This window comes from Centropristis striata, chromosome 4, assembly GCF_030273125.1.
Source record: "Centropristis striata isolate RG_2023a ecotype Rhode Island chromosome 4, C.striata_1.0, whole genome shotgun sequence".
NCBI lineage: Eukaryota > Metazoa > Chordata > Actinopteri > Perciformes > Serranidae > Centropristis > Centropristis striata.
In genome coordinates this window covers 9,047,941-9,058,998 of record NC_081520.1, presented here as the reverse complement: position 1 = coordinate 9,058,998, position 11,058 = coordinate 9,047,941, and positions in this window count along the sequence as shown.

The following is an 11,058-nucleotide window of genomic DNA, read 5'->3' as shown; positions in this document are numbered from 1 at the left end:
GTTTCCAGTAGAGGGTCGAGCCAAGGATCTGAAGGACCTGGATCTCGGAGTGGATCCCCTCCCTGCCCAGAGTAGTCTAGGCCTCTCTTGGAATTTAGAAACAGACAGCTTTACTTACCTGGTGTCCTGCGCATTAAAACCATACACTCGGAGAGGTGTGTTGTCAACGGTCAACAGTTTGTTAGACCCCTTGGGCTTTGTAGCTCCTGTGACAATGCAAGGGAAAGCACTTCTCCGAGAGTTTAAGTAAGTAAGTAAGTAAAGTTTATTTATAGAGCACTTTTCATAGATACAATCACAAAGTGCTTTACAACAGGGATAAAATGCAGTACAATATAGAGTTGATAGAAAAAACACACACAAGAACATGTAACTTCACATATGGCCAGGAAACATCAACATCAGGGGAAAGCTTGCCTACAGAGATATGTTTTAAGTTTTTTCTTAAAACTGTCTGTGGACTCTATGCTTCGTAGGGTCAGTGGAAGTGCATTCCAGAGGCGAGGGGCACTGGCCTGGAAAGAACAGTCACCTCGCATTTTAAAATGGGTCCGGGGAACCATCAAGAGTTTCTGATCTGAAGACCTTAGTGAGTGTGAGGGAGAGTAGGGTCTCAGCAGTTCAGCAATGTACACGGGAGCTTGATCATTTAGGGCTCTAAAAGTAAGTACTAAAATCTTAAAATGAATCCTAAAATTAACTGGTAGCCAGTGTAAAGAGTATAAAATAGGGGTGATATGGTCTCTTTTCCTAGCTCCAGTTACGAGCCTTGCTGCCGCGTTCTGTACAGTCTGAAGGCGATTTACAGCTTTTTTGTTAAAACACATAAAAAGAGTGTTACAATAATCAATGCGCGATGACACAAAGGCATGAATTATCATCTCCATTTCAGTTTTTGAGATCATGGTCCTCAGTTTAGCTATATTCCGTAGATGATAAAAGCAGTTCTTCACCAACTGTTTACAGTGGTGGTCCAGGGACATGTCCTTGTCAAACACAACTCCTAGGTTACGTAAGCTAGGTTGAACAGAGGGACTGTTGCGGCGATCTGGGTAAAGAGCGTCTGTGTGCATGCTGCTGCCCGTACGTGTCGGCGGGCGCGCTCTGTGTGCGCGCGTCGGTGGCGCGCATCGGCGCGCTGCTGCGGCGCACCTCACCAAGTGGGCACAATTACTGCAATCAGCGGCACACACCAGAGTCACACACGCCAGAGACACACATGTCGGTTGGCAGGAGGAGAACGGCAGAGACAAAGAGCAGCAGAGAGAAAGAGAAAAAGGAAAAGAAGTAAACTCACTTCACAAAACGCATTGGGAAAAAGGACTCAAATCAAAAGGGCTACCGGTAAGCCTGTCTCCACTGGACTGTTTGAGTGTTTTTGGTCTATGATGTGTATGGATGAGTGATAAGTTGATTATCTGTTTTATTAGTCAAATATTTCTGTTAAAATGGTTGTTAAAATCTACAGTAAAATCAGTTTAAAATGTTTGATTTAATTTAAGGTAAAAAAGTATTAAAATGAGGAAAAAACTGGTTAATTTGAAAGTAAATGATTAAGTGTTTTAATTTCTAAGTCACACGGTACTTTAAGTCAATGTATGTTTAAATATACTTTTTATTTAGTATAATGCACTTGCATTGAAATGTACTTACCTTGGTTGATGCTGTATTTTATTTACATCTGTTTATTCTTGTTTGTTTAAAGGTTTTTCACCTTTCTTCATTGGTCGTTGGAAAATAAACTAAGAATGAGTGAAATCCTTGGTCTGACTGGTCCTTCCTTTTCAAGTGTGGGAAGCCACTGCGTAAATACACTTGACAGTGAAAAACCGCCTGGGACCTGTGACCAGCGAAGACTCCACCTGCGGCCACAACCGAGAGGGAGGACACTCCACCTGGGGGCCTGGAGGATAAAGCCTGCTGTCTGTTAGCCGAAGAGCACAAAATGGCTGAATCAAAGTCACTTGATGAACTTAAAGTAGAGAGGACGACACTTAAGAGACTTTTCTCCCGTCTTGCTAATAGCATCACGAGGACCCACATGGAGATGTCTATGGAGGAGTTAAAGGAGAACTTCAAGAAGCTTACATTAGAGGGCTCCAAAGTCTTGGAGGCAAACGAAGAAATGGAGGCTGCTTACATGGCTGAAGAAGAGCTGAGTGACCTACAGAGAATCGACCTAGAGAAGACAGAGAAAGAATGTGAGCAAAAGACAAAAGAAGTTAAACTCCTAATCCGAGATACACTCTGGGCCACATATGGAGAAAAAGAACTGTCCCTGGCTCTACAAGTTGCAGAGACCGAGTGCTGGAACGCCTCCTCCGCTCATTTAGACACAACTTTGGAGGCATATGAGTTTGTGCTGACCCACGTAGAGGAGCTGGTGCACAAGGCAAAAGAAGCGCACCAGAACTGGAACCGCTGGGCTCTGCCTGCCGAGCAAAAAGACTTTGATTGTCGAGTAAGAGAGCTTCAGGTGAACCTTCCAAAGCTGGTGTCACAGAAGGCCGCCCTCATCAAAGCAGCAAGTATAAAGACGGACACTGGGCAAGAGCCCATCTCAGTTCGCAGCTTAGCCCCAGTAGCAGCGATAAAGCTAAAAGCTACAGCCCTACCAAAGTTTGCCGGCAGTCAGCGAGACTATTACAGATGGAGAAAAGAATGGGAGGCTCTGCAGAAGCAAGGTGAACCGACGGGCTCCAAGGAGGTGAAGAAGTTTCAACTTCTCGATAGCCTCAACGAGAAGGTAGCCAGAGACCTGCGGCTGTCAACCTACAGCTCATCAGATGAGATCTTCCGAGTCCTGGACAACCGGTTTGGGAACCAAGCCGCCATGGCTCTGGAGATCATCGAAGAGCTACAAGCAATTCCACCAGTCAGGAGCGGCCATCCGAGAAGGATCATAGAGCTCATCCAAACTGTGGAAAAAGCCCTCTATGATTTAATTGAGCTAGACAATGCAGACGCCATAAGGAACCCACTAGTGACTAAATCCATTGAGGGCAAGCTCCCAGAAACTCTGAAGAAAGACTGGCTCACCTATGCTGCTGACAAGGGAAACACTGTTAACCACCAGAACCGCTTTGACAAGCTCATCATGTTCCCGAAGTCACAAGAATCCATATATGAGCAACTAGATCAGCTGAAAGATGTCGCCGAACCTGCCAAGGAGAAGACCAAGTTCCTAAAGTATGCCAGAACAAAGACAACCAAGTCTAGCAGTGGAGCAGCAGGCTGCATCATATGCGGTGACCCAAAGCACAGAAAGAAATTGTATTTCTGCAGAAGATTTAGGACCAACCTAGAGCCATCAGAGAAGAGGGACGCAGCACAACAGCTCGGTGCCTGCAAGAGATGCCTTGAAGTCCACAACGGCGACTACTGCAGAAAAACCACTTACCTGTGTGGGAATCCAGAGTGCAAAGACCAACACCACTATCTTCTCTGTCCAGTTGCTAGACCCCAGTCACAAAGAACAGTCCGATCTGGTCCAGTGAGAGCTGAGGGCAAAAGATACACAAAAGCCCAAGAAGAGTTCCTCTCCAAACTTCCACCTGAGCTGGCGCAGCAGTGTCGAAACGCCTTCTGCAATGTCACATCCAGGGCATACAACTCCACTGCAACTGAGAGAGGCCTTCTCGAGGAAAGCGGCTTAAACGAGTACCCAGTGATCCTGATGCTCCTCAACGTCACTGCAAATGATGGGCAAATAATCGGGACCCTCATTGACCTGGCATCAGACACAAACTATATAACACACAAAGCTGCAAGCAAGTTGAACCTTAAAAGTGAAGATGTGACACTGGTGGTTTACGGCGTTGGAGGGATGAAGGTGTCTGTCGCAACGAAGCGCTACCTCCTCAAGATACGTGTCAACACTCCGAGAGGGACTCTCAAGTCACATCAACTGATCTGCTATGGACTTGATAGAATTGCAGAAGTTCACAGACATGTCCCAGCTGTCAAGTTACAAAAGATCTTTCCGGATGTTCCTCTTAAAGACCTCAGCAGACCGAGAGAAATACAACTCCTGATCAGCCACAAAGAAGGCCAGCTGGTACCCCAGAAAGTTCGCTCCATCGGTGACCTGGTGCTCTGGGACGGCCCACTTGGCAAGACCATCGGAGGTACACACCCGGACCTCTTCGAGGAAGTCACCTTAATGGCCCATACATCAAAGACACACTTCGCAAGATCCATGAGAACTGCAGCAGTCAAATACAGTGAACTCACCTGTAAAGATCCTGTCTCCTGCCAGTCTCCCGACCATCCCCGTGCCCAATCCAATACAGCCACTAGCAGCAGAGACTTTCTGAAGTGGTGGAAGTGGGAAAGCATTGGAGCTGCTTGTGAGCCGAGATGTGGAGGATGTCGCTGTGGGAATTGTCAGCCCGGGGGGAAAGAAATGACATTGGCTGAAGAAAGAGAGATGGAGATGGTGAGAAATGGCTTAAGTTATGTGAACGGAGATCACCACAGCCCTGAACCTCACTGGCACGCCAAGTATCCATGGACAGAAGATCCGGCGTCTCTACCCAACAACAGAAAAGCAGTTGAAGCCACATTCCGCAGAACAGAGAAGCAGCTGGCAAAGGAACCAGAGTGGAAGACGGCCTACGCTTCACAAGTCCATGAAATGGTTAATCGCAGGGCTGCAGTGAAGCTGTCCAGAGAAGTTCTGCAGAGTTGGACTGGGCCAGTGTGGTACATAAGTCACCTGATTGCACCAAATCCACATTCAGTCTCCACCCCAGTGAGGCTAGTATGGAACAGCAGCCAGAGGTACAGAGGCCTGAGCTTAAACGACATGCTGATCAAAGGTCCTGACGTCCTGAACCCAATCAGAGCTGTCCTGCTGAGGTTCCAAGCTGGTGTCTTTGCTGCCCTTGGTGACATCCGCAAGATGTACAACTCTGTCTGGTTGGAAGAGAGAGAGGTCCACCTGCACAGGTTCCTGTGGCGCGACACTGAAGGTGCTGAAATAGAAGATTTCGCCATAACAAGAGTCAACATCGGAGACAAGCCTGCTGGTTGCATAGCCCAAGTCGCCATGCGAGAGACCGCCAACTTGCCTCCATTCAGCCATCTCACAGAAGAGAAACGTGTGCTGGAGGAAGACGCATATGTTGATGATATCCTGACCTCTCACAACGACCTCAAGCCCCTTAAACTCCTCACATCCAGCATCGAGCAGATCCTTAAAGCTGGAGGATTCTTCATGAAGCCATGGGTCTACTCTGATCAAAGTGGGAGGAAAGGGCCGAGAGGTGAGAAGATGGAGTCAAAGACCATGATCCTGCCGAACCAGCTCACTGAAGAGGATAACAAAGCCCTTGGCCTCGGTTACACCATTGAGGATGACAAGCTACATGTCATGGTTGCTGTGAACTTCTCCAAGAAGAAGAGGAAAATGCGCCTCGGTCAGGACTTACTGAAAGAAGAAGTAAGAAGACAAACCCCAGATCCACTCACTAGAAGACAGCTGTTAAGCCAAATCTCTGGTCTCTATGATCCACTTGGTCTGGTGGCTCCGGCAAAACAGAAGGGAGCCATTCTGATCCGAAGAGCTTTTCAAGAGGCAAAAGTAATGTACTGCAGAGAAGACACCTGGGATTCCGCCTTGTCCAAAGAACTCCGGGAAGATGCTATAAAGCTTCTCGAAGAGTATGCTGACCTGAGCCAACTCGGATTCACCAGACCCCTGACGCCATCAGATCCATGTGGAAGACCAAGTGGCATCACCTTCTCTGACGGCAGTGAGCACGCATATGGCGCTGTGCTGTACCTACGCTGGAGCTGCAGCCATGGTGTCGTGGTGAGACTAGTTGAGTCCAAGGCTAAGCTGACCCCGCTCGACCACAAGGGTGACCCTGTGAAAGCGGAGATGTGTGGAGCAGTCTTTGCAGCCCGGTTGAAGAACTACTTCCAGAGACACTGCCGAATTGAAGTCGAGAGGTGGTACCATCTCGTCGACAGTCAGACTGTCTTGGGTGCAATTCAGCGGGAGAGTTATGGCTACCAGACCTTCTTTGTGAACAGAGTTGGCAAGATCCAAAGCAGCACCGACGTCCGAGATTGGTGGTGGATTCCAGGGCCAGCGAACATTGCAGATATCATCACCAGAGGGGCCAGTCCCGATGACTTAGCTGAGGAATCCGAGTGGCAGTCGGGTCCAAAGTTCCTTCGACTTCCCGAGAGTGAGTGGCCGAAGAAGTCAGCCAAAGACGTCGCTGCACAAGCAAGAGATAATATCAGAAAGATACAGAAGAAAACGTTTGCCGCAGCACTTACTCGAAGTCATCAGAGAGTGCAAGATCCAGTCCAGAAGACAGAGCCCAAGTTCAAAAGACCACCAGTAGCAACAGTCCAAAATCTGTTGGATGAAAGGCGCTTCAGCAATCTAAGACAGCTGGTCGGGACGATAGCATGGACTTGGAGAGCAGCAAAGAAGTTCCTGCGTCTCAAAATTAGAGATAAGGAAAAGTGGGAGGCAGTATCTCCATCTGGTATCATCACAGTCAATGAGAGAGAAGATGTGTTCCGAGACCTATGCCTGGCAGCACAAGAGGGCGTACACTTTCCGAGTACGACAACTGACAGACTGGTTGTCTACAAAGATCCCGAAAGTGGGCTCCTGATGTGTGGTGGCAGGATCCAGACCTTCAGAGAGGACCGCAAAGCTGTTCCCCTGCTGCCTTTCCAGGCCTGGCTCTCCACCCTCCTAGCCCGAGAAGCACACAGGGAGGGACATGACGGAGTGGCAGGAACTTTGCTGCGGATCCGAAGGAAAGCATGGGTTGTCAAAGGAAGGATTATTGCCCAAAAAGTCGTTGACAAGTGTGTCATTTGCAAGAAGGCAAAAGCAAAAACCTGTCAGCAAATAATGGGGAACTTGCCTGAAGAGAGGTCGAGTCCGGCTGCACCATTTCAGTTCACGTCTGTCGACCTGTTCGGACCATACCAGGTGAAAGATGATGTCAAGAGGAGAGTGAGCATGAAAGTGTGGGGCGTTATCTTCTGCTGCATGTCTAGCCGAGCCATCCATGTCGAACTGGCAAACACTCTAACAACAGAGAGCTTTCTACTTGCATACCAGAGGTTCACTTCTGTCCGAGGCCATCCTGAGAAGATCTGGTCCGATCCGGGCACGAACTTTATTAGTGCAAAACCCGTCCTGAAAGAGATGTATACTTACCTGGAACAACAAAGCAAAGAGTCACTTGAAGAATATGCTGCCAAAAATGGGACCACCTGGACGTGGAGAATCCTTCCAGCCGATTCACCTCATAGAAATGGTGCCGCCGAAGCTGCTGTCAAGGTCACCAAAAGAGCTCTTCAAAGTCTTGGTAGAGGGGAAGGCCTTACCTTTAGTGAGTTTCTGACGGTGCTCAAACTAGCTGCCAACCTTGCCAACGAAAGACCCATCGATGCTAGAGTCCAGAGCCGTGAAGACCACATCCAGTACATCACTCCGAACACCCTGCTGCTTGGTCGAGCTACACAGAGTGGAGATTTCAAAACATTTGAGTACACCACCTACCCATTCAAGAGGCTGCAAGAGATACAAACTCAAGTTAACTACTTTTGGAAGTCCTGGAGCCAACTTGCAGGTCCAAACCTGTTCATCCGCAGCAAGTGGCACACTGCTGAAAGGAATGTTGCCATTGGAGACGTAGTTTGGCTCTGCGATCAAAATGCACTAAGGGGGCAGTTCAAGCTAGCAAGAGTTGTCAGTGTGAATGCAGATTCCAGAGGCATTGTCCGAGATGTCCACGTAAAAGTCTCTCCGAGCGGGTGTGTTCAGGTGAAGTCTCCAAATTCTGCTGCCAAAGAACCCAGGTTAAAGGAAAAGGATTTCCAGGGTACCATATTGCATCGTGATGTCCGGCGCCTCGTCATCCTCGTCCCGGCAGAGGAACAATCCAAGGAAGACCCACTAGCCTGAGAGGTGCGATCTTTCCGGGAAGCACCACGCAAAGATCGAGTGGGAGGTTTTGCGGCGATCTGGGTAAAGAGCGTCTGTGTGCATGCTGCTGCCCGTACGTGTCGGCGGGCGCGCTCTGTGTGCGCGCGTCGGCGGCGCGCATCGGCGCGCTGCTGCGGCGCACCTCACCAAGTGGGCACAATTACTGCAATCAGCGGCACACACCAGAGTCACACACGCCAGAGACACACATGTCGGTTGGCAGGAGGAGAACGGCAGAGACAAAGAGCAGCAGAGAGAAAGAGAAAAAGGAAAAGAAGTAAACTCACTTCACAAAACGCATTGGGAAAAAGGACTCAAATCAAAAGGGCTACCGGTAAGCCTGTCTCCACTGGACTGTTTGAGTGTTTTTGGTCTATGTTGTGTATGGATGAGTGATAAGTTGATTATCTGTTTTATTAGTCAAATATTTCTGTTAAAATGGTTGTTAAAATCTACAGTAAAATCAGTTTAAAATGTTTGATTTAATTTAAGGTAAAAAAGTATTAAAATGAGGAAAAAACTGGTTAATTTGAAAGTAAATGATTAAGTGTTTTAATTTCTAAGTCACACGGTACTTTAAGTCAATGTATGTTTAAATATACTTTTTATTTAGTATAATGCACTTGCATTGAAATGTACTTACCTTGGTTGATGCTGTATTTTATTTACATCTGTTTATTCTTGTTTGTTTAAAGGTTTTTCACCTTTCTTCATTGGTCGTTGGAAAATAAACTAAGAACGAGTGAAATCCTTGGTCTGACTGGTCCTTCCTTTTCAAGTGTGGGAAGCCACTGCGTAAATACACTTGACAGGGACCTAACTGACCTAAATGCTGCTTTATGAGGGGAATTGCAGTATCTGGGGCAATAATCAGTGTTTCTGTATTGGCGGAGTTTAGTTGAAGGAGGTTATTATTTAGCCATTTTTTGATGGCAGTCAAGCAGGCTGTTAAGTTACCTAATTTGTGTAGCTCTGTCTGCTTGAAAGAGCAGTAGAGCTGAATATCATCAGCGTATAGATGATAAGAAACATCACTGAACTCACCGATAATCTGTCCAAGAGGGGTCATGTAGAGTAAAAAGAGTAAAGGGCCAAGGACTGATCCCTGTGGGACCCCACAGGCTAGCTCTGTCGGGTCAGATTAGGACTCATTGACATGGACCAAGAAACTCCTGTCAGTCAAGTAGGACCGGAACCAATTCAAGACGGTACCAGAAATCCCAAAGATGTCTCTGAGTCTATCTATTAAGATTTTATGATCTACCGTGTCGAATGCAGCGGTGAGATCCAAGAGTACCAGAACTGTAAATTGACCAGAGTCTGCTGCCATCAGGACATCGCTTGAAACTCGAGTTAAGGCAGTCTCAGTAGAGTGCTTTTTCCGAAAACCTGATTGGAAGGTGTCAAAAATAAGATTTGCCTCCAAGAAGCCATTTAATTGTTCAGTTACTACCTTTTCCAGGATTTTAGCTAGAAAAGGGAGCTTTGAGATGGGCCTATAATTTTTTAAATCAGCAGGATCTAAGTTTGGTTTCTTTAATTTAGGTTCCACTGCTGCTTGTTTAAAGGAGATTGGGACAACACCAGTTTGGAGAGATTGATTTATGATCTCAACAATGCAGGGGCCAATAGAGCTAACAGTTTTAGGGTACAGTGATGCCGGGAGTATGTCCAGCGGGCTAGAGGACGGTGTCATGTTGGCAAGGAGCGCACTGATGTCTGGCAGTGCGACCACAGAAAACAAGGACCATTTACACCGAGGGACCAGAGAAGTACAAGAGTTTAAAACAGTTTGATGGATATTGGCCCTGATGTCCTTAACCTTGTTTACCATAAAATTGGCAAATACATTACAGTCAGTCGCAGAAGAGACTGGGGCCACTGGGACAACAGGGGATGTGATAGAGCTGATGGTATCAAACAGAAATTAAGGATTTCTCTTATTATGAGAAATAAGTTGGGCAAAATAAGCAGCTCTTGCGGTTTTTAGCAAGTTGTTTAAGGCAAATCTCAGATCCTTGAGGTACAGCCTGTGGACCTCAAGCTTCGATGATTTCCACAGCCGCTCTGTCTTGCGGCAGTTTCTCCTGTGGTTTTTAATCTTCATTTATCCAAGGGCAAGGTTTCCTGAGAGAGGTGGTGGATCTTGCTTTGATTGGAGCTACTTTATCAAGAACTGACTTGCATCAAAGATTAAAACATTGTACCAGTGAATTCACATCATTATCCTCATCGTCATTGTTTTTTGAAGCAGGCTCAGCGTCAAACAGGGAAACAAAGCTGTCAACAACAGGCTGATTAATAAAACGCTTCTTTCCCTGAACAGTGCATGACAGGTGCTTCTCAACATGGCAATGTACGAGTATCCCGGGGGACACAGCTCCTTAAAGTGGATAAATTCCCCCTGCCGCTGCCAGGTTTCGGACAAGAACAGGAAGTCAAGGTTTTCCTGGATCAGCAAGTCATACAGTACAAAGGATTTGTTTGCAATGGAGCGTGCATTGAGTAAGGCCATCTTAGACCGTGAAGGCACCATGACGTCACTGCCAGCTGACTGAGTTCTGACGGCTGACAGACAGCTGATCCGCGGAGCGATGACACGCCGTGAGCGAAAGATGCGGCAGACCTGGGAATACCGGGGTAAAGGCTGAGGGTCGTTTTCCTCCTCGGGTTTCTGCACGGAGATGGGACGAAGGTAGCTTGTGAATTCCTCCCGGCCATACCTGGGAGAGAGCCGCCCGCTCCGCCTCAGCCACACCTGAACGCTGGCCCTGGATCCATGTTTTCGCAGTCTTCTCCGGAGTGGAGGCAACAGCAGCCCCCCAAACGACAAGCCGGCGCAGATAGACGGGGGAGGTAAGAAGTTGTAGCCCCAATTTGCACTGAACTGTTCCATAGAGATCCTGATTTGAAGCAGCGTGGTTCGATCATAGCACAGGCTGGATGTGCCGGTTGATGGGGCCAGTGAAAGTGTCAGGACAAAGATTAATTTAAGTAGGTAAGACGCCGAGGCAGCGGCCATGCCGATCACAGGCGCCATGCTGCTCAGTTTCTGCATCTCCAAACAGAGCGAGTGGGATGCTCCTCTCCTC